Below are 5,330 nucleotides of genomic sequence, written 5' to 3'. Positions count from 1 at the left end.
GGAGGGGCGGGCGGGAAGCGAGGAGGGGGCGGGGCTCGCGATGACAGAGGGGGCGGGGCTCGTGCGGAGTGGGCGGAGCGCGGGTGGGCAAAGGCTGGGGCCGGGGCCGGGCCGGGGCCGGGACAAGGGAGCAGGAGTGGGGTTTGGGGCAGAGCCTGGGGCCAGGACGGGGGGCAGGAGAGCGGGTTGGAGCAGAGTCTGGGGGGCAGGGCAGGAGAGGGGGATGGGGCAGAGGCTCGGGACAGGAGAGGGAATTGGGACAGAGGCTGGGGGGTTGGGCTAGGGCTTGGGGGCAGGAGAGGCGGCTGGGGCCAGGACGGGGGGGGCAGGAGAGGGGGTTGGGGCAGAGCCTGGGGGGCAGGAGGGGGCCTGGGGCCAGGACTGGGGGCAGGAGAGGGGGTTGGGGTAGAGTCTGGGGGGCAGGGCAGGAGAGGGGGATGGGGCAGAGGCTCGGGACAGGAGAGGGAATTGGGACAGAGGCTGGGGGGCAGGAGAGGGGGCTGGGGCCGGGACGGGGGACAGGAGAGGGGGTTGGGGTAGAGTCTGGGGGGCAGGGCAGGAGAGGGGGATGGGGCAGAGACTCGGGACAGGAGAGGGAATTGGGACAGAGGCTGGGGGGTTGGGCTAGGGCTTGGGGGCAGGAGAGGCGGCTGGGGCCAGGATGGGGGGGGCAGGAGAGGGGGTTGGGACAGAGGCTGGGAGGCAGGAGAGGGGGCTGGGGCCGGGACGGGGACAGGAGAGGGGGTTGGGGTAGAGTCTGGGGGGCAGGGCAGGAGAGGGGGATGGGGCAGAGGCTCGGGACAGGAGAGGGAATTGGGACAGAGGCTGGGGGGCAGGAGAGGGGGCTGGGGCCGGGACGGGGGACAGGAGAGGGGGTTGGGGCAGAGTCTGGGGCGCAGGGCAGGAGAGGGGGATGGGGCAGAGACTCGGGACAGGAGAGGGAATTGGGACAGAGGCTGGGGGGCAGGAGAGGGGGCTGGGGCCGGGACGGGGGACAGGAGAGGGGGTTGGGACAGAGGCTGGGAGGCAGGAGAGGGGGCTGGGGCCGGGACGGGGACAGGAGAGGGGGTTGGGGTAGAGTCTGGGGGGCAGGGCAGGAGAGGGGGATGGGGCAGAGGCTCGGGACAGCAGAGGGAATTGGGACAGAGGCTGGGGGGCAGGAGAGGGGGCTGGGGCCGGGACGGGGGACAGGAGAGGGGGTTGGGGTAGAGTCTGGGGGGCAGGGCAGGAGAGGGGGATGGGGCAGAGGCTCGGGACAGGAGAGGGAATTGGGACAGAGGCTGGGGGGTTGGGCTAGGGCTTGGGGGCAGGAGAGGCGGCTGGGGCCAGGACGGGGGGGGGGCAGGAGAGGGGGTTGGGACAGAGGCTGGGAGGCAGGAGAGGGGGCTGGGGCCGGGACGGGGACAGGAGAGGGGGTTGGGGTAGAGTCTGGGGGGCAGGGCAGGAGAGGGGGATGGGGCAGAGACTCGGGACAGGAGAGGGAATTGGGACAGAGGCTGGGGGGCAGGAGAGGGGGCTGGGGCCGGGACGGGGGACAGGAGAGGGGGTTGGGGCAGAGTCTGGGGGGCAGGGCAGGAGAGGGGGATGGGGCAGAGACTCGGGACAGGAGAGGGAATTGGGACAGAGGCTGGGGGGTTGGGCTAGGGCTTGGGGGCAGGAGAGGCGGCTGGGGCCAGGACGGGGGGGGGCAGGAGAGGGGGTTGGGACAGAGGCTGGGAGGCAGGAGAGGGGGCTGGGGCCGGGACGGGGGGCAGGAGAGGGGGTTGGGGTAGAGTCTGGGGGGCAGGGCAGGAGAGGGGGATGGGGCAGAGGCTCGGGACAGCAGAGGGAATTGGGACAGAGGCTGGGAGGCAGGAGAGGGGGCTGGGGCCGGGACGGGGGACAGGAGAGGGGGTTGGGGTAGAGTCTGGGGGGCAGGGCAGGAGAGGGGGATGGGGCAGAGACTCGGGACAGGAGAGGGAATTGGGACAGAGGCTGGGGGGTTGGGCTAGGGCTTGGGGGCAGGAGAGGCGGCTGGGGCCAGGATGGGGGGGGCAGGAGAGGGGGTTGGGACAGAGGCTGGGAGGCAGGAGAGGGGGCTGGGGCCGGGACGGGGACAGGAGAGGGGGTTGGGGTAGAGTCTGGGGGCAGGGCAGGAGAGGGGGATGGGGCAGAGGCTCGGGACAGGAGAGGGAATTGGGACAGAGGCTGGGGGGCAGGAGAGGGGGCTGGGGCCGGGACGGGGGACAGGAGAGGGGGTTGGGGCAGAGTCTGGGGCGCAGGGCAGGAGAGGGGGATGGGGCAGAGACTCGGGACAGGAGAGGGAATTGGGACAGAGGCTGGGGGGCAGGAGAGGGGGCTGGGGCCGGGACGGGGGACAGGAGAGGGGGTTGGGACAGAGGCTGGGAGGCAGGAGAGGGGGCTGGGGCCGGGACGGGGACAGGAGAGGGGGTTGGGGTAGAGTCTGGGGGGCAGGGCAGGAGAGGGGGATGGGGCAGAGGCTCGGGACAGGAGAGGGAATTGGGACAGAGGCTGGGGGGCAGGAGAGGGGGCTGGGGCCGGGACGGGGGACAGGAGAGGGGGTTGGGGTAGAGTCTGGGGGGCAGGGCAGGAGAGGGGGATGGGGCAGAGGCTCGGGACAGGAGAGGGAATTGGGACAGAGGCTGGGAGGCAGGAGAGGGGGCTGGGGCCGGGACGGGGGACAGGAGAGGGGGTTGGGGTAGAGTCTGGGGGGCAGGGCAGGAGAGGGGGATGGGGCAGAGGCTCGGGACAGGAGAGGGAATTGGGACAGAGGCTGGGGGGCAGGAGAGGGGGCTGGGGCCGGGACGGGGGACAGGAGAGGGGGTTGGGGTAGAGTCTGGGGGGCAGGGCAGGAGAGGGGGATGGGGCAGAGACTCGGGACAGGAGAGGGAATTGGGACAGAGGCTGGGGGGCAGGAGAGGGGGCTGGGGCCGGGACGGGGGACAGGAGAGGGGGTTGGGGAAGAGTCTGGGGGGCAGGGCAGGAGAGGGGGATGGGGCAGAGACTCGGGACAGGAGAGGGAATTGGGACAGAGGCTGGGGGGTTGGGCTAGGGCTTGGGGGCAGGAGAGGCGGCTGGGGCCAGGATGGGGGGGGGCAGGAGAGGGGGTTGGGACAGAGGCTGGGAGGCAGGAGAGGGGGCTGGGGCCGGGACGGGGACAGGAGAGGGGGTTGGGGTAGAGTCTGGGGGGCAGGGCAGGAGAGGGGGATGGGGCAGAGACTCGGGACAGGAGAGGGAATTGGGACAGAGGCTGGGGGGCAGGAGAGGGGGCTGGGGCCGGGACGGGGGACAGGAGAGGGGGTTGGGGTAGAGTCTGGGGGGCAGGGCAGGAGAGGGGGATGGGGCAGAGACTCGGGACAGGAGAGGGAATTGGGACAGAGGCTGGGGGGTTGGGCTAGGGCTTGGGGGCAGGAGAGGCGGCTGGGGCCAGGACGGGGGGGGGCAGGAGAGGGGGTTGGGACAGAGGCTGGGAGGCAGGAGAGGGGGCTGGGGCCGGGACGGGGGGCAGGAGAGGGGGTTGGGGTAGAGTCTGGGGGGCAGGGCAGGAGAGGGGGATGGGGCAGAGGCTCGGGACAGCAGAGGGAATTGGGACAGAGGCTGGGAGGCAGGAGAGGGGGCTGGGGCCGGGACGGGGGACAGGAGAGGGGGTTGGGGTAGAGTCTGGGGGGCAGGGCAGGAGAGGGGGATGGGGCAGAGACTCGGGACAGGAGAGGGAATTGGGACAGAGGCTGGGGGGTTGGGCTAGGGCTTGGGGGCAGGAGAGGCGGCTGGGGCCAGGATGGGGGGGGCAGGAGAGGGGGTTGGGACAGAGGCTGGGAGGCAGGAGAGGGGGCTGGGGCCGGGACGGGGACAGGAGAGGGGGTTGGGGTAGAGTCTGGGGGGCAGGGCAGGAGAGGGGGATGGGGCAGAGGCTCGGGACAGGAGAGGGAATTGGGACAGAGGCTGGGGGCAGGAGAGGGGGCTGGGGCCGGGACGGGGGACAGGAGAGGGGGTTGGGGCAGAGTCTGGGGCGCAGGGCAGGAGAGGGGGATGGGGCAGAGACTCGGGACAGGAGAGGGAATTGGGACAGAGGCTGGGGGGCAGGAGAGGGGGCTGGGGCCGGGACGGGGGACAGGAGAGGGGGTTGGGAGGCAGGAGAGGGGGCTGGGGCCGGGACGGGGACAGGAGAGGGGGTTGGGGTAGAGTCTGGGGGGCAGGGCAGGAGAGGGGGATGGGGCAGAGGCTCGGGACAGGAGAGGGAATTGGGACAGAGGCTGGGGGGCAGGAGAGGGGGCTGGGGCCGGGACGGGGGACAGGAGAGGGGGTTGGGGTAGAGTCTGGGGGGCAGGGCAGGAGAGGGGGATGGGGCAGAGGCTCGGGACAGGAGAGGGAATTGGGACAGAGGCTGGGAGGCAGGAGAGGGGGCTGGGGCCGGGACGGGGGACAGGAGAGGGGGTTGGGGTAGAGTCTGGGGGGCAGGGCAGGAGAGGGGGATGGGGCAGAGGCTCGGGACAGGAGAGGGAATTGGGACAGAGGCTGGGGGGCAGGAGAGGGGGGCTGGGGCCGGGACGGGGGACAGGAGAGGGGTTGGGGTAGAGTCTGGGGGGCAGGGCAGGAGAGGGGGATGGGGCAGAGACTCGGGACAGGAGAGGGAATTGGGACAGAGGCTGGGGGGGTTGGGCTAGGGCTTGGGGGCAGGAGAGGCGGCTGGGGCCAGGACGGGGGGGGGCAGGAGAGGGGGTTGGGACAGAGGCTGGGAGGCAGGAGAGGGGGCTGGGGCCGGGACGGGGACAGGAGAGGGGGTTGGGGTAGAGTCTGGGGGCAGGGCAGGAGAGGGGGATGGGGCAGAGACTCGGGACAGGAGAGGGAATTGGGACAGAGGCTGGGGGGCAGGAGAGGGGGCTGGGGCCGGGACGGGGGACAGGAGAGGGGGTTGGGGTAGAGTCTGGGGGGCAGGGCAGGAGAGGGGGATGGGGCAGAGACTCGGGACAGGAGAGGGAATTGGGACAGAGGCTGGGGGGTTGGGCTAGGGCTTGGGGGCAGGAGAGGCGGCTGGGGCCAGGACGGGGGGGGCAGGAGAGGGGGTTGGGACAGAGGCTGGGAGGCAGGAGAGGGGGCTGGGGCCGGGACGGGGGGCAGGAGAGGGGGTTGGGGTAGAGTCTGGGGGGCAGGGCAGGAGAGGGGGATGGGGCAGAGGCTCGGGACAGGAGAGGGAATTGGGACAGAGGCTGGGGGGCAGGAGAGGGGGCTGGGGCCGGGACGGGGACAGGAGAGGGGGTTGGGGTAGAGTCTGGGGGGCAGGGCAGGAGAGGGGGATGGGGCAGAGACTCGGGACAGGAGAGGGAATTGGG

This window comes from Chelonia mydas, chromosome 23 (assembly GCF_015237465.2).
Source record: "Chelonia mydas isolate rCheMyd1 chromosome 23, rCheMyd1.pri.v2, whole genome shotgun sequence".
In the NCBI taxonomy this organism is placed as follows: Eukaryota; Metazoa; Chordata; order Testudines; family Cheloniidae; genus Chelonia; species Chelonia mydas.
This window is presented reverse-complemented; position numbering follows the sequence as displayed.